This window comes from Rhinolophus hipposideros, assembly GCF_964194185.1.
Source record: "Rhinolophus hipposideros genome assembly, chromosome: 3".
NCBI classification, from domain to species: domain Eukaryota; kingdom Metazoa; phylum Chordata; class Mammalia; order Chiroptera; family Rhinolophidae; genus Rhinolophus; species Rhinolophus hipposideros.
The window spans coordinates 67,187,847-67,213,509 of NC_138049.1; the positions used below are offsets into that span (position 1 = coordinate 67,187,847).

The following is a 25,663-nucleotide window of genomic DNA, read 5'->3' on the forward strand; positions in this document are numbered from 1 at the left end:
TCTAATTTGCATCCATATTTTCCTGGTTATCTGTTACATTGATTATGTCTGTGATTTTCTGCCTGATATAAATAAATTTTAGACTTTGTGGAGCACCTGTTTTTATTTATCATCCGTTACTCAATTATCAACTTCAATCCTGGACTCAAAGGACCTTAGAGAACACCTTCTCATTTTGTAGGAGAGGAAACTGAGACCCAGAGAGATGGAGTGAGCTGGCCAGGGACCATCAGCATGTTAGAGACAGAGCTGGACTCCTAGGCTTATGCCTGGGTGACTACATCTGCCTCCCACTTGCAGTAGTAGCTGAAGTCCTGGGAGTTAGAGGGGGTATGAGTGGTAGGTGGAGGCCAGTTGTATCTGTCATGGAATGGCCACAACACCCCTGATTCTGTTGTAATTTATTATATAATTATTTTATTTATTTGTATACTGCCCTGAACTACAAATGATTTAAAATTCTGTCTCTCAATCCTTATTTGTTCTAAGTTTTGCTCTTTGGATTGAACATTGAATAATACAAAAGTTTATATATACCCACAAACTTTTACGGAGAGAGCTAACAAAAAACTTAACAGTGGTTATTTCTGGAGAATAATGCAGAAGAGAATTATTTTTTATTTCATTCCCTCATGCACTGTATGAAATTTTTATATGATGGGTCTGTGGGGAGCAAGGGACACTTCAAGGATTTTAGACAGCATATTGGGGAACATAAACAGTCATCTGTGTGTGATATAAACTGAGAATAATTGTACTACAAAGTAGCCTCAGTGCAAGTCTTGAAGAGATTAGAGTTAACCAAATGTGGAGGGTTTGTGAGGAGGCCCAGTCTGCATTTCTTCTCCATGAGACAGAGGGCATGTTGCCCCTCCAAGGATCTCAGCTCAGGCTCAGGGAAACACGTGGACATGAAAGCCTGGGACTGCTCTTGGTGGTATTAATGTTCTCTCCTAAAACTTTAATCACAGGGGCTCTTAAAGTTGTCAGGATGTTAATTACTGAATGTCCCTCTTTATTAGTGATTGTACTTCATCTGATTTCAGTCCATTTGCTAAATATTATTGTCAGGAGCACATACGTTTTCCCAATTTCTAAGGCACAAGTTCATGGACAATGTCTGCTAAAAAGGTTTGTCCCAAGTGCTAGTCCTAGAAAGATGCATTCTTATCAGGAATAGACCAGGAGTCGCTCTAAAATAAAGGATTAATGAAAACGGGGAGGACTTCTGTTGGTATTGGAATGAAATGCTCTGCTTCTTCATCTTCGTAATACCTCCTGAATCATTTAGTATAATAGCGAGGAATGGGGCTGCTAATTTTGCCTGTATTGGGGATTTACTTTTTCAGTTGGGAACTCACTTTAATGTAATTTTTTAAAGTACTGTGCTGCAAGAGTTGTAAAATAATAGAATGACATTTGTTAAAGATACAATCTTTACATTTCTAGTTCTCTTACATTGTAGGCCGTGTCAGTTAATGCTTCTTTTTCTTTTTTTTTTTTTGTAAAAATGTTATTTTCAATTCCATGGATTCAAATTGCACTCCTGCTTGAGCTGTTGTTACTGCCAGATCCCAAAAGCAGAGGTTTATCTTATTAATTAGAGCATTAACGTATATGAAATTGTAACTTCTTAAGTTAACGTTCAACATTTCTCTCAATAGGGATAGCTTCTGGTGGGTTTGTTATAATTTTAACTTCCACCATGCTGTAGTACCTTAATCTCCCTAGTGTGATGATGAGTAAACAGAATGTAGGATTTGGTTGAGAATCACTGATGTATTGCTAGACACATACTATAGTTGTTTTTATAGTCCCAGAAGAAGGATGGGCTTATCAGATCACTCTCTGCTTAAAATTCTTCCATGACTTTTTATGGCAGTGAGAATAAAGTCCAAGCATATTTTCCTGGCCAATAAGACCCAGCAACATCTGGCCCTGCCTCCTGTTTTGGCATCATCTCCTACTGTCTCCATCTCACTTACTGTGCTCTAGCCACACTGACCTTATTGCCTGCTCTCTTTCACAACGAGCTGGTGCTGGCTTTTGAGCCTGTGCACTAGCTATTTTCTGTGCTTCCGGGAGAATAGTCAGGACCAGACCTTTGCATGGCTGGATTCTTCTTGTCTTTCCAGTCTCAGCTCAGGTGTCACCTCCCCCAAGAGGCCTAATCTGACCCCCCCTCACTGAGTACCCTCTCCTCATCAGCATGTTCTGTAACCTCATCCTGTTTTCTTCATAGCACTTTTCACTATTTAAAATGATCTTGTTCATTTATTTGTCCTTTTTTCTTTACTAAAAGGTGTGTTAAATGAGAACAGGGAAAATGTCTGTTTCTGTTCAATACTGTGTCAACAGAACTTAGAACAGTGCTTGGACATAGGAAGCATTTAATATTGGATGACTGGCAATCGATGGCTGGCTGGGTGGATGGATGCGCAAATAAAATGCAAATGGGCATGGCCGTTTGACATTCTAGAGAAGTCCAAAATACTGAGCTAAGGGGAAACAGAGACATGAGCAGTGCACACTCAGAAGCAGAAGCAGCAGCCCTTTTCCTGCTGAAATAGGTGGACTCAACAGGTAAGGTTCAGATTTGAGATAGGTCCACAAGATTGAGCACAGATGGGTATCAGCATTGTAATTACAGCCTGGGGCTTTGTACCAATGAAAAAGACTGGAAGAACAGTTCAGCCTTTGGAAAGAGCTGACAAGATTCAAGATAAGCACAGTGACTAATATACAGCACCAGGCTCCCTCTGGGTACTAAAGACCACAGTTACAGGAAACCGGAATGATGCCCAAGCTGTGGTGCCAGAAACCAAGGCAGAGAGGATTGAAGGTCCTCTGGAATGGAGACGGTTGCAGCCTGCTGCTGTCATGACCGCTGCCAGTTTGATTCCACTTGATTCCACTTGGAATTCTGGGGTGAGGTAGCAGAAGGCCATATCCATATCCATGTCGCTCGGCAGCAACTAGCTGTTTAACACAAAAGCCCTGCAATGGTGTCTGGAAGGCAGAGCCTTAAGAACAACCGGGTTGAAACCAGGACTGGGCAGGAGCTGCTGGTTTTAATTACTATGCTTTTTTCTTAGAATCCTAGACTACTGTAGCTGGAAGGACCAACTAGTCTAATGACCTTATTTTTTATAGATAAGGAAACAGACCCAGGAAGGGTAAGTTGATATTGGAAACTGAAACTCTGATTCCTATGCTACACTTTTTGTGCTACACAGGATGCTGACTTCTCTTCATGTATAAAGGAGATATTTTTGTACTAGCATTTATCTATTCCATGGGACCCAGGTTCCTTAGGATATAAATAGGTGTTACAGAAAACAATTACATATTTAATCATCATGTATTAATAATGCAGATTATAAAGGCTAATTTTTATTCAGTGCTTTCTGTACTCTAGGCACTGTTCTCAATGATTTGCACTTATTAGCTCATTTCATTTTCACAAAAATACCATTTCACTGGTACAGAAACTGAGCCAAAGAAATTAACTTGCCCAGGCTCACAACTAGTAAGTGGAGGGGCTTCAAGTACAAAGCCTGGCTCCAGAACCCCCAGTCTTAACCACCATGTTACCTTTTAAAACAAGTTTAGTTAAAGTTAGATTGTTGTTGTTTTTTTAACTGCAGGGCTTTTAACTGAGCCCTTCATGTGTGTAAAGGGCAGTGTGACCCTCCTAGTTGAAGAATATAATATGACAATTTTCCAATTATACCTAATACAGGAAGACTTTTTCTAGGGGCATTTAATGGGATTAATGCTCTGGGAACACAGATGGGGAGACACTGTTCTGTCTGATCTTGAAAGAGTCAGGTGACCGAAACAGCGTCATAAGCTTATTCATCATGGCAGTCTTGCTTATTGCCAACAGAAGTAGTACTGCAGGTTTAATGTGATTGTCAAGAGGATACCTTTTTTTTTTTTTTTTTTAATGACTTGGCAGTTCTCCTTTTAGTCAGGGCAACTTTGGTCAGCATGGTACAACCAGAATGAGATCTGCATTAACGTTTCTTGGTGCGCACTGAGTCATGCCAGAGGCCCAACAGGCCCCTGGCTGAGATTGCTTTCCCAATCTGTACCTGCTTCCAGCTCTATTTCAACTGGGTCTCATCTACTCTAAACAGTGTTACTAGGCAGTAACATAGCAAAGGCTGCCATGAATAGATTGAGCTATCTGGCTCAACTCTGTCTCTCTCCTAACTTACTTAACTCCCACTGAGAATTCTCAAGAGGAGTCTTGAGAATGGAAACTTATATTCAGCTGAGAGATAAAGAGTGTTCCAAAGCCTGGCGAGCTCAGGAAACCTTTTGTGTTCATTCCCACATCTTATCTCATTACCTTTTGCGCCATCCAGGATGCTCCAGGCCATCCAAACTGTGTGGATGGGATTTTCAAGGGCATAGAGCTCCCAGAATTAAAGCCCCTTTTCTTTCCCCAAGGAAAACACAGACATCACATTTTTTAAAACCTCACACAACCTCCGTTTTAAAGGTGCGAAAACTAATGTAGGCAAGTTCATGTAACTAACAAAATGCAGGGCTGTTTCAAACCTAGGTCTTCTGGTTCTGAGTGTTATTTATTCCATCTCATGACACTTAATTCTCCCATCCAGCTACTTTTTCACTACCTGTTAAGATCTTTATCAAAAGAGAAGAAGAAAATAACGCAGGGAAATTTGGTATAGTTATTTGCCCATGTGTTGGCTACTGAGGGGAAAAGGTTTGATTGTATACAAGTTCGAAGTTGTAGTTTAGTTTTTAAACTTTAAAAGAAATATATAATCTATAGGGACTCCAAGAAATTAGTAGGAAGAAGCCTGGGAACTTTACAGATGAATATCAACAAAGGGGCAGAGAAGAGAAAGTGAAGTTTCCATCTCCACACCACTTTTTTCTATCTAGTTTTAGACCTTGCATTACATAAATAGCCTTATCCATTATATGCCATGTTCATCTCTAGGTATTATCTTTTAAACTAGCATTTTATAAAATGATTATAAAAAAGATATTTAGGATAAAAGAAGTTGGAAAACAGAAAAATGATAAATTAAAAATCACTGGGAATAAAATAAGTATTGACATCTTAGAGCAATTCTTGTTAGTGTTTTTTTAATGTTTTATTTATGCTTATATATATATACACATATATATATATATGTGTATACACACACACACACACACACACACACAAGTGTATTTGAGTATAAAATTGGTCTTGTGGGAGATGCTGGAACTCTGTTACTGGCAGTATTCTGTTCTTTCCTCTGTTTCTTGAGTGAAGGCAGTCTTCCCGGAGACTGTCAAAGCCTGTTGGGGATTTTATATATAAAAGTCCTGTTGTCAGGTAAGAGTGGATGGGGAGGGAGGCTGTGAGCCATTCCAGATGTCTATGGGTTTCTGCACATGTAATCAGGAAGCAGATAGACCTGTATGGAGATGGGCTAGAATTTCCACTTGGCTCTCATGGCAATTCATGTGTTCATTCCAGAGAATTGGGAAGGGAGTGGCATTGACAGTCTCAGGTCCTGGGGTATGTCAACCTTCCTTTCCTGCTAATGCCTTTACCCTCAGTGGGCAGAGATAATCCAGAGGTGAATGCTACTTGTTATATTTAGGGAATCCAGTCTCAAAGCTAGTGATTACTGCTCTATTTTCAGTCTCTCTCCTCAAAACAGGTTTCTGAGAATGCCTTAGCAATTTGGGTGTGAAAGGATGTTGCCTTCTTCCTTCCCTTTAGCCCTGCAGGGCGTTCTGTGGTTTGGGGAAATAAGCAGTTATCTTTCAAGAGGCTGCTCACAATACCTGGATTCCATACCACAGGCCCTGCTTCTCAGAAATTTGTATTTGTTGGGAAGTTGGGCCTGTGGGCAAAGTGCACTTCCCAGGACTTCCTTGGCACTGCCCTGTGCCCTGAAGAGCTGCCACTTGTTAGGGGACCCTGATTGGGCCGGGCTCACTCTGGCTTTGGCCTCATTGAGAGAAGCAGGAATGAGGTATAGTCCAGAAAGTCATTGATTCCATCTTCTGTTTTGTTTGCTTGTTTTCAGTATGTTAACTTTTTTCCCCTGACTTTAAAGGAAATACATATGCATGACAGAAAATGTATGTTTTTCATTAGCAAACCAGTATTTATTTGCACCTGTATCCTAAAAATATAGAATCTTAAAATTAAACTAACTACTGCCTAGTCCAATCCAGTCCCTCATGCGTGGTGAGGGGAGAAGGCCTGATATGACAAGGCCTGGCAAGGTCTGAGAAACCTTTGTGATTTGAAGACACTCAGTGTCCCTGTCTGTACCTCAGTGTCTTAAATAGTCGTGGGGAGGACGAGAGGACAGATGGCGTTTCTCTAATTCTGCGTTGAAGGTATTATGGATGGTATTGGTTATCAAATGTCGGTGCCCATGGGAAGCTTTTTTAAAGTTTAGGTTTCTGAATGAGAGCCTGAGAGATTCTGATTCAGTCACTCTGGAGGGGAGCCCAGGAATCTGCATTATAACAAGCATCCAAAATGTTTCTGATAAAGGTTTGAAAGAACCAAGGTAAGGAATAGTTATATGATAATAGACTATATTCCCACTAAAGTGAGAAATGTAAAGGAAAAAAAATCTTTTAATTATGACAAGTACCTGGTCACTAGCTCAAATTGCTTAATTATTTTCCTCTTTGCTTCACTTTTCTTTAATACCCTGTGCTTAACAGTCTCCGACTATCGAAGTAAACTGAGTCATTGTCATGAAGTTTTTATTTTTTCTTTTACTATTTTTCTTCTACCAAGACCTCTCCCTTTTACACTCAGATGTGTGGTAGACTCCAGTTGTTAGTTACATTTCTAAGTTATCTTTCTGCTGTTCAGTGTGAACACCTAGCATCTTAGGGTCTCCCGGTCTCTGGGTTTTCTCCCTCCCTCAGAAATGTGCGGCCTCCACAGCCTCTCCTTCCCACTGCAAGTCTGGTGTGGGGGACACTCACTCACCTTGACATAGGATACCTAAGTCCTAGTCTGAAATCTGCAACCAACTGGACTTGTGACCCTGGTCTAGTCAAGTAACCTCAATGGATCCCAGTTCTCTTTATCTGTTCAGTGGAGGTGTTGGGTTAAATTATAAAGTTCTTTTTAAAGTTATTTTGTCTATTCCCAGCTGTTCCTAATTTATTCACCCAGGCTGAATAACTTTATTCCTTAAAGGGACAGGGTCCTTATTACTTTTGAACATCTTGAAAGTGTTTACCTGATGAAAAGCATAGACAAAGCCACATTGCCTAGATTTCTTTTTTGTTTTCTAAGAGAATGGAGTCTAAGTCTCAGGACCTAACTAATAGCCACAAAGAAGGGTCATGAATGATGGATGGCATTAGAGTGTCATCTGTCCCTCTGTTCTTCCTGCCTGAGAAACCTCGGTCAGTCCTTCACTTGGAGGCAGGCACAGGGAAAACTGTCAGGTGGGCTGCTGGGCTGCGTGTCAGAGAAACGGAAGAGACTTGGAATGTCCTCTTAGCAACCCTTGGTTTCTCTGCTTCCCTCTTTTCTAGCCTCCCTCTGACTTCTTCTTCCACTTTTGGTTTCGCTTGTTGTTTCTGACTCTGGTCCTTGAAACATTTGTGGCTTAGGAAGTTTCCAGTGGTTTTGTATTTGCATTGATTTTATTTGTAAATCTGGTGATTCTAAGAGTCTTCTAAAATGTGAGCCTCTCCCCTTGCCTAGAGCTATTAGTAAGAGGACTTTGTTCTTTCCTACACACTGAGCATGGCCATGTTCAGTCAAGTAGCTCTCTGGTGGAGGGTTTTGCTCCCTTAAAAGGAAGCTAAAGATATATGTATGTCTGCTTCTAGAAACAAAGTGGTATCAAGATTGAAATGACTGAACTTGCTTCTCCCATGGAGGAAGCTACCATGTTGTTCACAGAAGCTTTTCAGGCCAGAGGGGGAAACAACAGCCTGGGAAAGATGCCAGCCTTACAGGGAATGATGGATTGGATGGTGGAACTGTTCTAAGCCTCCACTGAGAATCTCTTGTGAGCCCTCCTAGCAACGACTAATCACTCTGGCAAATTGAGAAGATTTAGAACAGAAAAGGTGTTGCGGAACTAAGCCAAAGCAATTGTGAGGAACAAGAATGAAGTTATTTCATTGTCCTTTCGGTCCTCACTCTTGTAGACCTGATATGTGATCCATATATTGGAGAAAAGCCCTGGTGTGGAGGTGGGAGATGGGATTGGGTTCTGGTTTTGGCTGCAACCAATGTGACTAGGTACAAGTCACTTATCTGCCTAGATCCCAGCTCATTCTCATTCCTCCAGCTCAAAAATCCATTTCAGTAGTTGAAGGATTCACAGTACTATGAGAGCTTATGCATTAAGTTAGCCTGGAGAAGAAAGGCTGGCATGCAGTCTAACATTAGCGTCCCCTTAAAGATTAGCACATTGCTTCTTTCTAGGCGAGACGTTGGGAATGATGGTTTCAGAGGAATGATTATGCTGGGGCAGCAAGGAAAGTATCTCTATCGCTTTAACTGGGGCTTCATGCATTTAGCGTCCACAGGTAGCATTCAGTAATGTAAGCCTGTGTGATTAATCTGCAGCATACAAGAGGGTGTCGGGTGCATTATTCAAAGCTGTAATAACAGAACACAGACTAAATTGGAGTAAAGACTTGGCCAACTAATGTGCAGGTGCTGATGCCTCTCTTGTCTTTTTAGAGCTGACTGTAGTTCTCTATAAACAACAGCATTCTTCCATGGTCCCAGTGTCTCTGACTCTCTTCCTGCTGGTCTTAAATTATTGTTCCCTTCTCATTTAACTTCAGCTTGAAAATCATTTGTAATGGCAATAAACATTTGCGATATTGTCCATCTGAACTGTCAGCTGCTTTTCAGCATCAAGTCCCCCAAGTATACTCATGTTTTTCACAGAAATCTGAGCACTGCGAACAGAAGACATGTTCTTGGTATTATTATTTTAAAGAGGTGAGTTAAATCTGCCTGAATTATTATGATTTCTAATGTACTTGGACTTCTGTCTACTATCTTTGTGTGGGGGGGGGTGTGAGTGTGGGGGGAGGTGTATGTTTTTTTGGCTGTCAAACTTTATCTTTTGTTTTCTTACTTTTTTGTCCTCTGTTGTCTTGATAGTTTTTCATCTTCTTTTATAAGAAATTTCTCTGCTGGCTTGGAAGCAATAGCATGCAGTTTTCTGTTTTTAGTAGTTAGTCTTAAATTGTTTAAATATATAAAATAAAAGTTTGCTAGTAAAAACAATATTGCTTGGTAGCTTTACCTTTTTCAAACAGGCAAGAACCTTACCATATTTTAACTATTAAGCGTAGTTCTTTCCCTCAACCCACATATTCCCCATTATCCGCTACTGTTTTGTTTCACTTAAAAAACAAATTAGTAATTTTAAATATTTTAATGTTCATTGCATACATACATACATACATACATATCATTTTTCTGCTTTTACTTTTTTTCTTCCATCCCATACCCTTTAGCATTTCTTTCACTGATGGTCTGTGAATGGTGAACTCAGTTTTTCTATGTATAAAATGCCTTCATTTTGTTCACATTCTTGAATGATGACTAAGCTAGGTATAGAATTTGGTACCCTTTTATAGCTTGAAAGTCTATCACTCATTGCCTTTTGTTATCTGTTTGTGTTGATAAGACAGTTATTGTAAAATTATTTGCTGTTCCTCTGAAGAGAATCCATCCTTTTTTTTCTGACTGGTCTATAAGATTTTATCTTTGTGCTTGATGTACTGTAGTTTTACTGTGATGTCTAGGTGTGGATTCTTTTAAAATGTGTTCTATTCTCTGAGACCACTCCATCTATAGACTCCTATCTTTAATTAGTTAATTAGTTCTGAAGAATTGTTAACCATTATATATTTTTTTCTTACAGTGAAAAAATTTTATATTTAGAATTATCTAGCTGGACTCAATTTAGATGATCCCAATTTCGTTGGCAACATCCAAAGCATCATAGTCAGGAGCCAGTCAAACATGTGCCCTCTTCTTTCCATCAGGCCTGATCAGGGTGTGGACCTTGGCCATGTCGAGGTCACAGAGCCTCTTCACAGCCTGTTTGATCTGGTGCTTGTTGGCCTTGACATTCATCCACAATGAACACAGGTGTATTGTTGTCTTCTACCTTCTTCCTGACTGACTCAGTACTTAGGGGAACTTGCTGATGGCACAATGGTCAAGCTTGTTTCTCCTGGGAGCACCCTTCCCAGGATGTGTGGGCTGCTTTCAGAGCCACAGTGTCTTGGGCCTTCAGAAGATGGATGACATGTATCTTTTTTGTGTGGCTGTAGATGCCTTTTGGCTCTGCTTTCTTTGCTTTAAAAGCCTTTGCTTTGGCTTTGGGAGGGGCACGGGCTTCCTTCTTCACTTTTGGCCCCATTTTCATGACAAAAAAAAACCCCAAAACATGTATTAAATCGCCATTATCTGCCCCCTCATTCCTTCTTTTGACCTCCTATTAGATGTATATGGAAGTCTTTGAATCTATCCTCCTTGTCTCTTAAGTGTTATTTCATATATACATTTGCATTCAGGATAAATTCTCAGTACATTTTCCAATCACTCATTCTGGTGCTTATTTGCATTATTGAGTTTTATTTCAATGGATGTATTTTTATTTCCAAGATATTAAGTTTTAAAAATCTTTCTGAGGATATGAAACATACCTGCTGTTAAGTTTTTTTTTCATTCTGTTATTTTAATTTTGTCTGGAGTTGCTTAATCTTCTAGTTAGTAATTTTGTGGCTGTCTAATTTAAGGTTTGATTTCTTCATGTGTTTTAGAATTCTGGTTTGCAAGTTCATCTTGTGTCAGTTCTCTTTTCTCCTCTTTAGTGCTCCCCACAACTTGCCCCTCCTGCACGGTAGTTTTGCAGCTACTCCAACCCACCTCCCTGGGTCTCATCCAGCACCAACTCCTTAAGGATGGATCTCTGTGATGATATTGGGGCTTCTTACAGATAATTCGCTGAACCAACAAGCAGCTTGGCTTTTTGCATTTCTCTAAATGTGGAGATCCATGTACATCATACATCCCAGCAGTTGTCAGCGAGTGTCTCCTTTCGTGAACATTACTCTACCCTGGAGCCTGACCTCGACTTCAGCCCCATCAAACCCATGGCATCAGCTTTGCTCCCCACTTTGTACTTCTGGTCCAAGGAAATGTTTAGCTTGTTTTTTCAAGTATAGCTATGATTTGGAATTTTCTTATTTTCTATTTTATCTGTCATTGCCATATGTTTGAAGAATTCAAGGCAAGGACTTTTCGTGTCATCTTTGACTCTTTGAATTAACCTTGGTTTTTACATCTATAGAAGGAGAATAATAGCTACGCTTCCTATCTGAAAGCACTTTGTAAATACAAATGGTATGGTGTGGCCATCTTTATGCTTCATGTAATTGGTATATCACATTTTACCACTACTCTCTATCTTTGGAGTCAGATTTTTTCAGGATGGGTGGGTGGCTTGGTGAGGAAATGAAATACCTTGGGTCATAATAGAATTAAACATCCCTAGGTCTTTAGTTGTCTGCTAAATGTTGTTAGCGGTTCAGGTCACAAATTGTAGAGTGGTTTCTAGAGGCAAATGGATTGTAGCTTTGTTTTTACTTTTAGAGTTGCGTGAAATGGAAAGGAAATTGCTTAATTACAGTAGAGATAGCCCAACCATTCACTGGATTTCTCAGTTTCTCTAAACTCTGTTGTTTCTTTTTTAACCCAGTGATAGTATCCAGAATATAACTTGTTATTTAGTATTTAGGTACTTTTTAAAATCGACTTGAACTAAACTTGCTCTGAGTATATAAGAGTTTATTAAATTTTGTCTTTCAGTTTGTTGATTATTACTTTCATTTTATAATGTTGAGGGCTTGGAGAGTTTCATCGTAAAGATGATGCTTTTTATCAGTTTTGTGAACCGTTTTATTTATGTTCTTGCCTCCTTACCAAAAAACCCCAAACTGCCTTGTCAGGGATTGATAATCAATGAGGGAAGTCACAGCCCGAATTTGGCCCTGGATACACAAAATTAAAGGTTTGCTCCCCTCATGTTGCCACATTCTTAGCAACAGTTGTCTCGAGCCTTGCTTTTCTCTTCCTCTGGCCATTTTTTTTAAATTGAAAATTTTTCATCCTTCTCTCCATCCTGATACATCACCTGAAGTGAAAAAATGCTCTCGATACATTTCTATGTAGCAAAAACAATGGCAGCTATGTCATAATCAGTCTCCCAAACTGAAAATAAGATGAAACAATTTCCCAACTGTGAAAATTCTACACACATACTTGAAGACAGAGAATTCCAGAACTGCAAAATAACTGTGAGTAAATAAGAAAAAAAAAAATTAAGCTCCAGCACTCAATTCTTTGTATTTCCGCCCCACCTCCACTCTGCTACAAGGCTTTTGGTGAGCAAAAGCAGACCAAGAAAAACTGAAGAGAAGACAGAAGAAGAGTGAGGCTAGTGAAGGTGATTTTGAGTGTCCTCTAGAAAGATTAAATCTAGCCTAAATTTTAAAATGCTGAAAAAATGTCCAAGCAGGTCAGAGTATGGAGTATAGGGAAGAGATTTTAAAATACACATGATTTAAAGGGGCAAAAGCCATATAGGACCAGGTCTACCATTTAAAGAGACAGGCATGATTTAAAGGGGCCAGCATGATTTAATAGGGTAGACATCATTTACTGGGGCAGTCTTCCGAAAGTATAGCTTCTGGAGGAGAGAAAAAGGAAAAAGAAAAGAAATGCTTTGTAGCAATGGAGGAGGAAAGAAGAAAAGTGAGGTGTGTGGAATTTAGGGTTCTGTAAGACAAAGAGAATCACACAATCAGAAGACTCAAACTCCTTTCCCGCCACCAAAACATAGTGACAGAAAAACCCACTAACTAAAGTACCCAAATTTTGCTAGGCTAGCAGAAAAGAGCACCTTTTAAAATATATAAAATGCTCCAACAGCATACAAATGGACACAAGGAAAGTTAAGTCAGTAGAGAAAATTTGCAGAAAATTAGAAAAATTTTAACTATCAGTTAAGAAAAGTCTTCCTCTAAAAGACAGCAAAGTAGTAAAATAAAAGTGTAAGTTCACACTCTAAACAGAATTAAGGGCACTGAAGTATTTGAGGATATGAAAACCACTCTGATTCAGAAAGGCAAAATGGATAAAAATCAGGATGAATTAAAAAAAAAAAAAGTTGATTTAACTCAGGCAAGAAATGGAAGAAAAAAAATCAAAATTATCTCACAAGTGAAGAATGAATTTAAAAGTGCCCAAGTGAAAATAGACTCTAACACAAATTAAATAAAGGGTTTGGAGAAAGACAGAAAAATAACCAAGAAAGTGAAAATAACAAAAGAAAGAAGTGAAAAAGGTCTGAAGTGGAGACAAATTTTTACCTCTCCCTTCTTAGGATTTTTTGGCTGGACCCTGTGAATTAAACTGACATAAGACAGATTAACAGTAGAAAAACATACAAATTCATGTAAATTTTATGTGACATCGAAGTCCTCGGAAGGAATGAAGACCCAAAAAAATGGCGGAGCCTACATGCTTTTATAATGGGGTAAACAAAAAGAGACAATTGTGGAAAAGTAACTAAACTATGTTCAGAAGCTAAAAGAAGGTAGGAATTACATTTACAAAGTCTTTATATAATTTTTTTTTTTTTTGGTTTCATCTTCTTATTGTTGATAAGATTGTTACTTTCCTTCTGGTTCAGGGAGAACATATTTCACCTGGGAATTTCATCTCCTGCTTTTAAGAAAAGAAGGAAGGTCAATGTGTTTTTCTTTCATTTGCTGTTTTTCAAGTGCCTTAACTCAAAATAATATTTATGTGGCATATTTTGGGGTGGCATATTCTGCCACCTTTCAGGTCCAAGAGAAAAATAGGCAATGAAATGGTCATTAAAAAAAAAAATGTTGAGTCCCTGAATTAAAAAAAATAAAGTAATATAGACCTAATATTTAAAAATATAATTTAAAAAATAATTTCATAAATAGAAAAAATCTGAGTCCACACAAATTGTGAAAACTTTCTAGAAATAGAAAAAGACCTGAATCTGCACATTGAGAGGGTTCACTGGGTACTTGGGAAAATTAACCCACAATGATTAAATCTGCGACATATACTAAAATTCTTAAATTTCAAAGATAAAGATAAAAACCTCAAGTCCTCTAGGCCGAAAGATCAAATAAGTTAAAAAGGCAAAATAATTATCCTGACATCAGACTTAAAAAAATCTATAAGTCAAGGCAAGAGTGGGATAGGATTAAAAAAATAAACAAACAAACAAACAAACAAACAAAAAACTTCAGTAAAAGTTTGAAGCAAGGATTTTATATCCAGGTAAGCTGTCCTTCAGATATCAAGACAGTACTGAAACAGTCTTAACCATACAAAATTTTAAGGAATCCTACACTTATCAACACTTCTGGAAGAATGTACTAAAATAAGGGTCAGTGAACTATGGCCTGTCACCTGTTTTTGTAAATAAAGTTTTATTGGGACACAGCCACAGTTATTTGTTTACTATCTTATCTATGGCTGCTTTCCTGCTATGCTGTAGCAGGACTGAGTATTTGTAGCAGGTATCATGTGGCTCACAAAGCCCAAATCTTTACTGTCTGGTCTTATACAGAAAAGGTGTGTTGGCTTCTATACTAGAAGATTCCCACATAATGACTGAGAAAAACTTCAGCATAGGACTGACACTAATCATGGTTTTTAAAAATATATAGATGTATATATAAGACTAAAACATGATGGGTGAGATGATAGTAGACTAATGCACAAATGTTGTGTACTATGACAAAGTTGAAATAATGTAACTAAAAATAATGGGAGGAGAAAGGGATAGGGAAAGATGAAAATTTTTTTTAAAAAGCCTCATTGTATAAGACAATAGGGGGGTGACAAAGAATATCACCTCCCCACCCCATCCCACCCTACCCTGACAAAAGAAAATACTTGATAAATCAGATGATGAATAGTTAAGTAAAGGACATTTAAAAAGGATAAGTACAAAGGTAACCACTAGAACATAAATAAGAAATTTTCCTAAATATTAATATATACCTCTTCTAGGGAAAAAATAACAGGAAATATTTTTTTTAATTCATGATTATAAAACATGATAGATTTGTGACTAAACATGTCAATCACAAAAATAAATGTGCAGGGGCTTAATTTACTTTTATTAAAAGAAAAAGATTTACAATTTGGCTCACAAAAAAAAAAAACTTAAGTATATGTTCTATATCAGAGACCTAGCTAAAAGAATGATTCAGATATTCTAAAATTAAAGGATGGACAAAAGTGAAATTAATGTTTATATTGTGTAAATATAAACAAAATGAGAGAAGTGGTAGTGATCCTGATATCAGACAACATAGAATTTAAACCATCATAGAATTTAAGAGCATTAAACGTGACAAAAGGTACTTGTTAAAAGCCAGTTTATCAACAAACACAAAAAAAGAGCAAGGCCCTTATATCTAGGTATTTATAAATTCTCTTATTAAACAACACCTGGGTGAAAGAGGACATATAAATTGGAATTAGAGCTTTTTTAAAAAACTGATGACAATCAGGGAAGAAGAGAGGTGGTTAGAGAGCATCCAGACTCCATTTGAGAGTTAGCTAGGGCCAGGAGGCAGCAGGGATACATACAGATCAAGAAGTCATCACACTGATTGTAGTTCACTTTATTACCATAGTGTGTAATATAACATAAATAAGACTTTAGGTTGAGGTGAAAAGTTTTAATATATACACAATAATTAATTGTCTTTTAGTTTGGCCACCATGTATTTCAAAGCTTCAAAACTTGCTCATGGTGTGAATTTACATTTTGATGGATGGTAAATACTGAAGAAGTAGAAGTAAATGTTGGTTATCTTCATCTTAAAGATAACCATGCCTTAACATTAAGGTGCAAAATATAGCTGATGATGTTGAGGAGCTGAAATCTTAAGAAAAGCCCTTATCTAATTCTTTAATTATAGAAAAGCTTAGCAAAAATGACATTTTCTCAAAAAGCTTTTAAGTGACCCTTTGCCACCGCTCCCCCCCCCCCAAATTTTAGTTTCATGATGAAATGGACAATTCCATTAGGTCAGAGTTTATCTCCATCAGATGTAATTAGAGCCCAAAGTTATGTAGGACAAACTTGGCTACTGAAAAGGCACACCTGTGTAAAGAAAGAAAGTCTTTAAGAAAGGGTTCATTGGCTTATGGGCTAGGTGGACATCTTACATCTACACAAAGAAAGATTTGCAATTTCTTCAACCTTAGATTTTTATCATAAAATGAAGCAGGAATCATAGTAAGCGTAGTTTTTTATTATTTTTGTTGCCCTATTTTCTGGAATTATGTTTGAAGTAATGCCGAAATGATTATGTAAGATGTTTGTAGTCACTTATGTATAAAGCTGGGGTAAGTTTAGTTATGCAAGGCTTTGTTATAATACTGTTTCCATGAGAAAATCAAATTCATATTGCATCACCTAACTTACAACTTTTGTTCCCCCCAAGAACATAATTTACCATATGTACAAAGATTGCTATTTGGATTCTCATGTATATCTTTATCCAGCATTTTTTCAGAGGGGATATTGCCTTATGTATAATCTGAAATAATTGGAATAATTGGAAGTATGATGAGAGCCAACATTTAGAAGCTCCCTTGTGTTTCTTTCTACTCTGCAAAATAAAATTATCACTGAATGCATTCATGTTTTGAAATTTAAGCAGACAGTAAATGAATCTTGTTTTCTAAATATGCACTGGGGCTAATATAAGGTAGTTGGTGTCCCTAAAACAGGTGTTAAAATATCTTTTTAAGCTTCCCAATACATTTGCAAATTTACCATGATGAAGTGGTAATTTGCAATGTAGAGCTGATTACAGAAATCAAGATATAGTTGAGCTATATTTTAAAAAATTTATATCTCCTGTCTCTGTTTTTTATGATACATGCAGTATATCATTAACAGTGTTCTCAGATGTCCCTGAGAAATTTGTAGCCTTGTTTTGTTTTTGGTGGTTGATAGGAATTGGCTTAAAAAAGAAAGCTATTCGTATTATGTGGGGCTTCCAGGATCCATTTTAGCATCTGACCAAATTTTGCATTCTTAATTCACTTTCTGCATGGACTCTACTCCATTTTTGTATTCATTTTAGAAGTCACAGTGATCTGACTGAAAAGTCTGAAAAATGGCTTAGGTAAAACAAGCTGGGATTTCCTTTTTTTTAGGAAGTATTTTTGAAGCATCATCATTAGACCTTTATTTTATATTCTCTATTGGCACGGTGAGGAGAGGGGGGGAAATTCATGTCAATTATAAGATTTCAGACTCTAGTCAGAAATATGTGGATCTGAATACTAGTGTACCACGTACTGTCCTTTGATATTAGGAAATTTTCCCCACCTGTAAATGAGAATTTAATCTCTACTTAGTAGGAACAAAGGACCAACTGATGCAGTACTAGGTATTTAACGTTTTTGTAATTTCGTGCAGCATCTATTGTAATTCTGCATATTTTAGAGGCTGCATTTATCATCATTCCTCATATTGTCAGGGTCTTTTGAAACAACAGTGTTCACTCTGTCTAGTTTGAGCAGAAGCAGAATTTATTAGAGGATATTGGGTAGGTAAGCGTGCAGCTGGGAATATAATCCAATATGCCTTCCGGGTGGTTTTAGGGAAAATGACACCCGGTTACACCGGTGACTCTGCCCTGCTGCCCTCAGAAAGACTGATACTTCCCTCCATGGTCTCCACAGAATGGATTCTCCATGTTTCTTCCTCAAATTACTTACTTCCACAGCTAAATCCTGAGCAGAGTGTCTAGTTGGTCTAATCACACAATGCTGCCCTGGCTTCCTAGAGGCTGGGGAAAACAACTTCCGGCTTTTTACTTAAGAAAATAGAACCCATAAAGAAAGAAATTTTTCAAACATTTCAAGAGTGTTTCAAAAGGTACTGGGCAGGCAAAAGATGTGATCACCCTCCAAGGACATTTTTATTATACTTGATTGACTGGAACAAAATAAAGACATAAAATATGTCCAAATTAAAAGAAAGGTGACTCTGGTTTATTATTCCTTTTTCAAATCATATATTTTATTTTTAAAGTAAACTTTGTTTTCTGACATATCCGTGTCACTTGCACTTATTCAAATTTTTGTATACACACCAGACACACACACACACACACACACACACACACACACACACACACACACCAGGGATGCCAAAAAATGTATACAAGTGGACATACTATATATCGTATATAGGCAATATATACACAGAGAGTGCTAAAAAATGTATACACATTTTAAGGAAGCAAAAAACTGTACTGTAATACTAAATATATACCAATAACAAAAGATGAATACAAGTCGCATTTGACTTCTGCAATTACAGGAGGTTCTCAAAGTGGTTACCATCAGGGTCCAGACATTTACGATTACGGCAAACTACTGTTTGAACATGGATAACATCTCTTAAAATGTGTATACATTTTTTTGGAACCCCCGGTATCTATAGGACATCTTGACTTTTGTAGGCCATAAAACCATAGCAACTTAAACCTAAGGGAATAAAAACTTATTTTTCTAACCCCTAACTCTGTACTGGCTTTTATCATGAGTGTCATCAACAGCTGACCTGTTTCTCTACATGGAATTATTGAAATTATTTTCTCCATGACATGGAAACCTGCCAGTTTTTCCTCTCTGATATTTGTTTTCCTTAGACATCATTCTGACATTTCTGATATATTTTTTCTTTAGCCATCATTTTCTTACTTTATTTACTAACCTAAAAGTTATGTTGCTAACTTAGATCTCTGTGAAGAAAATATACATGCTAGATCTGAAAAATACTGATTCAACCAGGAGAAACAGGAGCAGGAATCTGTTAAAAAATATATAAAGATTTCTCTCTAATTTCAAAAGAAATATACTATGATTGTTGGAAATTTAAAAACTGAAAAGTCTAAAAAGGAAAATAAATTTTCCCAAGGCATATTTTTCAGTGTTAGCATTTTGGTGTGTTTCCTTCCTGTGTTTTCTCTGTTTGCATGGTTGGGGGGGCAGGGGGATTGAGTTAAGCAAGAAATAAGGCAATTGTTTTCACAAAATTGGAATTATATATAATGTTAAATACTGCTTTTTTTATGTCATAATGGCTTCCTATGTCATTTAATAATAATAATAATAATAATAATAATAATAAAATACCTAATATTTGGAGTGTTTATACCTAATAATAATAATGGAGTGTTTATACTTTATACATATGAACTTATTTAATCTTTTCAAGAGCCCCTAATCTAAGCAGCATATTATTTACATTTGTTACATGAGGAAACTGAGCCACAGAAATATTTGAAAAGTGCTCCATGTTCACAAAGCTAGTAAGTGATAGAGGTGGGATTCAAACACAGATCTCCAGAGTCTGTGCTTTTAACAAGCTGTTGACTTCTATCATTTTAAAACATGATTTGTAATATCTATATGGTATTCAGTCATGAGTGGTACTTACTTGTTTTTTCCCGTTAATGCGTTATTTTTGTGAACAATTTCACTGGCCATTAAGGTGATTTTGCAAACATATTTAATGGCTGCATAATATTCATCGGTATGACTATTTCATATGACCCCTGGGGCTGTTTCCTGTCTTTAGGGTGGTAAACAGTGTTGTAATACAGTCCCTCTTGGGGCCTGAGCTGTAAAGCATCTTTGGTCTATGGTCTCCCCACCACAGCCATGACAAGGGGCCTTGTTTTAGGAGTCTATGCCAAAGGAAATGAAAATGCACCAGTTTATATGGGCAGGAGATAATTTTCATAAAGTGATTTCTGGAAAGTCAAGAGAAATTGGATCATTCTGAACCACCTCTGAAGGCAGGCAAAACATGAACCTTTTATGGCGTGCGTCCTGACTGCCAGCATCCTGTTATCCCAGGCAAAAAGGCTGATGAAATAAATGACTGGGAAAAGCTGAGTGAAGGCAAGGAAAATATCAGAGTTGCCATTGCAGCAGAGTGCATGCAGCTTTGTGACAAGCGTCTCATCTGTGGAAGAGAACCAATGGGGAGATGCCCAGGCTGCAGTGGAATGAGCACTTCTGGGTCTATAAGAATATGATGAGCTGAAGCAGAAAAAGAAAACTCTTATCCTTGTTCTACTACAGGGAAGTGGGGACCAACAGGCCTGACAGAAAGGAATCCTGTTTGCTTCTGGGCAGAACTTGGCCTCCTGCTTGATGAAGTCTCTAGCCAACGCGGTGACGCCTACCATATTTTCACAAAATTATTGAAAAGAATCTCTGAAGTACTAACAGTAAATCTCAGGACCAGATCACTCCTATGTGTTTGGGAGAGGAATGGGAAATTGGATCTTTTAAAAGTGTGGCTAAAGGATGTAAAGGATGTAAAAGAACCTCCAGTCTTGAAAATTCACTGCAGAGGCAGCCTCTGTACAAGTAAAGTGCCACTGGTATTTGTGGAAAGGGAATTTTCTTTGACTCTGGTGATAATATTACCAAAGCTTCTGCAAATAATGACTTCATGAGGGCTGACATGAGAGGAGCTGCTGTATGTTCAGCCATTGTGACTGATGCAACAGTCAACTTGCAACTTGCCACTTAATATAATAGTTGTGGCCTTCTTTGTGAAAATAAGCCCAGGCATAAGCCCAACAAACCAGGAGATATCAGTAGAGCCAAGAATAGGAGACCATACAAGGTGACAATATCCACGCTGAGGGATGGATCTTGTAAACTGACATCCTCTGTTTTGCACACGTCTTCAATCCCAAATTCATCAAAATGGAACAACTTTAACACATGCCATGGATATACCTTTGGGGACAAGTATCACTGGAATTTTTACCTATGCTGGTAGCATACCAAACTATTTGAGTCCACCATTGAAACGGGGACCATGTTTGGAGGATGTCTCTATTTGAACATACAAGACAGTTGCAGATTGTCAACTTGCTGATGTTAGCATTGGAGTATATAGACCTGCAGAGCCATGTATGGCCACAACACAGCTGAACAAATGTGTGACTCATTCTAAGTGGGCTCATTTGGACCAATAAAGACGGGATTCCACATGTTAGGAAAGCATGACCAGAAGACGAACAAGCACTCTAATAGAGTTTTTAGTTAGGTTCAGTCAAGACAAGGGTACTGTTTAATTTAAATACTATAAAATACTACATTCTGCCTTAAATTGAAGACTTGAACGTCAAAATATTTTTGAATAAATGGATGAAAATATTTTAAAGGAAATAAATAATAGTATTTTTAAAATGCAGAACAAAATTAAATATGTATTCCTTTATTCTTTTTTTTTTTCAATTTAGGTAAAGATTCAACGAGTCTAAAGATAAAGCTAATGTCCTGCTTGGCGAGGATATTTTTTAAGATAGTCTATAAATAGCAATAAATTGTTTACGAAGTACCTAATCACTTTTCAGTGTATGCAATAGAATGAGGAAAAATATAGTGTTTTGAATTTATCAGACTAGAAACCGTGAATAAATTAAAAGTTACTGTAAAATTCTCATAAGCAATAAATTCAACTTTTTATACAAAACATAAATTGTGCTAAGGATTCTTGTCCATAAGCTTTTGCCAAATCTTTAATCATTTCGTAGTTCAAAGGGTATGGATATTTTTGAGGCTTTTGATACATTTTGCCAAATTACTCTTCAGAATGCTCATATCTATTTACTTTTTCATCAAAGTGTTTTGTTTTATCAATTAATAATTGTAAGCTCTACAAGCAAAGGGCCATATCTTTCTTTTTTTAGTTGTGGTTTTTTTGTTATTGTCTTTTTATTACTGTGCATATGGTTAAGTACAGTGCCTTACCATATACTAAAGACTCAGTAAATATTTTTGAGAGAAATGTGTTTAATATCTGCTACTTGCAGACTTTCAAATATTTTTCTCTTTTCCTTGGCTTCTTTTCTTTACATGCTGCTTTTGCATTTACATGTTTCTGCTTAAGAAAAATTAGCCTTTTTTCACTACTTTACCATTTTGAAGTACCAGGTGTGCATTGAAGGTTTGATTGTCCTACAAAGAGTTTTGAAAAGCTTAAATTTATTTATTTTACATTGGACTCTAGGCTTTTTCAACACAAATGGTTTTTCTGCGTTAATCTCTTAAACTAGCGAATTACCTGAAATAATTTTCAAACTAACTTATATTCTTGGGTTAAACTCAACTTAGTCATGGTATAAAGGTCTCTCATATTTTGTTTATTATCTGTATTTATAATTCAGAAGAGAGAAGCTAGTCATTTTCCTTTTTTATACTGTCTTTGTGGGGTTTTATTGTCAAGTTTTTGACAGTCCCATAAGGTGACTTGGAGAGAGTTTCTTCTTTTTTTTGTTTCTGGAAGAATTTATATAAGATTGAAATTACCTGTTTTTTAAAACTCATTTGCAAAATTGGCATGGTATTGTTTAAGTTACAAGAATTTTTAACTCCTGATTCAACAGAGGTAAATATTTTGGATGATTCAGACCTTCTCTTTCCTCTTAAATCAGTTTCAATAATTTATATTTTACTAGGGATTTGTCCAGTTTATCCACATTTTCAGAATTTTGCTAAAAGGTGTTCACAAGATACCCTTTATGTCTGCCGTAACTATTATTTAATCTTAATTACTAATCTTTTTTCCAGTAATGTCTAATCTCATATTTACCTTATCTGTTAAACTTCTGATAATCAATTTTTATATTTTTCCACTTCTAGAAATACTCTTTCTTTTTAAATATGCCTGTAAGTTTTGAAAGTTTCACATAGGCATACTTTTAATACTGTACCTTTATTTCTTTAGACATACTTATATATTCTTCCATAATTAAAATACCCACAGTTTTGCAGGTTGGTTCTATAAACTTTCTGTTGACCTGCTCATATATTGGGTTATTTTATGATGATGAGCTTATGCTCTCTCCCCTTGGAACTTTATCTATGGGAGTTCTTTGAGGCCTGGGTTGAAAGTGTGTTCCTGCAGAGAGGATTGTTTGTGAGACCCCATAAATAGGGTGAATTCTAATCCCAAATATGTCGAAGAGTAGGCTCGTGATTGGAAATTCTCAGGGGTGCCTTCCCCCTGCACCCTTCACTCCAGACTCTAAGCCCAGGCTGATGCAGACGAGTGTAGCCTCACCCACTGTCTGCCTCTAGAAGGCAGAGTATTTTTCCAATTCATTCACTGTGGGGGAGGGGCAGGGATAGCTGGGGTTCCTGATCCAACCTCCTATTTTGCAGGTCCCCAGGCTTGTCCTCTGACTACCTCCCCACCCCACCCCACCCCACCCCGCACTCCACAGTTCAAAGCTCTGTCTCTAGTTTACACCTTCAAGGATAGGAAGAGGCCTCAGGGAAAACTCTTCAGCCATGGCTCACCAAGAGGCTTCAGGAATCTTTCCTACCTCAGAGGATTCACTTATTCTCCTGAAAATTCAGCTATGTGTTTAAAAGAGTTTAACAAATATTTATTTAGCATTTTTAGTCTTTTATACTGAGAAGGCTTCTTTTGACATCAAGTCTACTATATTGGAAGAAATGAGAGATTTATTTTATTTCCTAAAAGAGAAATCTTTTAAAGTTTTAAATCTCATATAGTAACTTCCTCAGAAGTTATGCTTGTAGGTCAACCTAATTTTCTAGATCACAGTCAAGAGCAGGGAAATTTGTTAAAAGTAGCAGTAGCTACCATTTGGTTTCTTTTAATAGTGTAAAGGGCTCTATGCAAAGTTCTTTACAGGGGGATGATCTCATTTAATCCATCACTTCTATGAAATAAATACTATCATTCACAGCGTAACGATGAGGCCACTGAAGCTTAGAGAGGTTTAGGTGACTTGCCTAAGATCACACAGCTAATAGATAATTTATAATGTTCACCTTGGATCACTAGGAAAATGTTAAATTATGCTTGATGAAATCTTTTTAGGCTTGGTGCATTGCTATTTTAGAAGGCAGCAAAGTGTGTACCATATCTTAAATATCCATTAAAATTGTGTTGTTGCAGATCAACTTGGTATCATTGTATTAAAAAGATAAGCATATTAAAGGAATACTAAAGGCAATTTACCTTGCCTTCTTTCCTGCTTTGCCTCTTCGAAGAAAAATTGCTCATAGAATACCTCCCAAGGATTTTTCTGGATATCAAATCCTAAAACACATTTGTCAGCCTAGATGAGAAGGGAAACTTTAACCAAGGACTTCAGAGATTAATAGCTAGATGTAGAGCCCTTTGTTCCATAATTCATCTCAAGACACTTCTGTCCCACAGCTTCAGCCAACTGTGTGGTATTTGGTTATAGTGTCAATGTATACTTCTCTCTATGAGAGTGTTACTTTAAAAATACATGTTTGTTTTTTCCAGCAGAACTTTAATGTCATGGATGGTGCTTGGAAAATGTGACTTTCTTAGTACAGTAATTTCATAGGGTGATATTTGAAGGGTTGTTCTCTCAGGTAGTAAGGTTTACAGTAAACCTTTTTTTGTATGACATTGTTTCCTGTTTGCTAGTTTGGAGATAGACATTGAAACTATAATGTCTGTGTGTTTTTCTCAAGAAAGTTTTCTTTCTCCTAAAGTAACTGGTCAGTTCATTCTCTTCAACTACCTCATCTCCGTCCTTCCAGGAACATCAGGAAAAAATATTTCTGGACAAATACTTGCTTTTTGCCCAAATCCAAAAGTAGGCCGTGTCTCTGGCACTTTGACTCTCTGTACCAGGCCAGTAATTGAGACCCATGCTACTGCCTCTGGGATTTCCACTGGCATCCTTATAATCATCTGCCTGCCCAAGTCCTGACGCTTCTAAGACTAGACGCTAAAAATAGAGCAGTGAGTCGCCACCACTTTGGAACTTATCAACCCTCCCCATCCCGACTCGTATCTCAAGAAGTCTACTTTCTCCAGTGAGATGGCCCACTTCCCTTGCCTCTGGAAGCTGTCCCTCAAGGAGGGGTACGGGAGGCCAGGAGTTAAGCTCCCTAGGATCTTTCTGTTCTTTCTTTGCATGAGAGAAGGAGAAGAGGGCAAAAACTATAATTCTTTTGTGAATCCATAGCAAAGAAGGCAGTGCACTAGTTTACATCTCATTAAGTCATCCTGTTACACCAAACCTTATGTTTCCATGGTGCTTTAATTATCTAAGCTAAACTAGAAACCTATTCTGGAAAATGCGTTTGTCTTTTTTTCACTGATTGAGCTCAGATGTGTTTCTTAGTGCCTGATACCGTCATTTTCTCAGTTGTAAAATGACTTTTAAAAACTTGTACCTTTACAGTGTCATGCATATAAATAGCATAAAAAGCTTAGATTTGTGAAGGGTTCAAGTCACACTAAGATGCAGAAAGTAAAGGTTTCTTGTTTACCCTTTACTTTTATTTCCTGGTAGAAGGGTAAGTGGGCATTGCTCCTTCAAAAATTAAAAAAAAAAAAAAGAATGACTTGAGAAATGTAAAACTATTGCCAAACTAAGAAGTTAACTTCGTTTCCTTCCTGCATTCATTGCAATTCTATTTGCACTAGTCTTGTCTTCACTGCTTTCTCCTTCCTTCCCTCCTCTTTCT

At 37.3% G+C, this 25,663-nt stretch overlaps 1 protein-coding gene across 1 annotated transcript in view; it reads left to right on the top strand.

Annotated features, from left to right (window-relative positions):
- The window catches only part of UBE3D (ubiquitin protein ligase E3D), a 131,440-nt gene that overhangs the window by 80,400 nt on the left and 25,377 nt on the right, over positions 1 to 25,663 (top strand). The window lies entirely within an intron of this gene.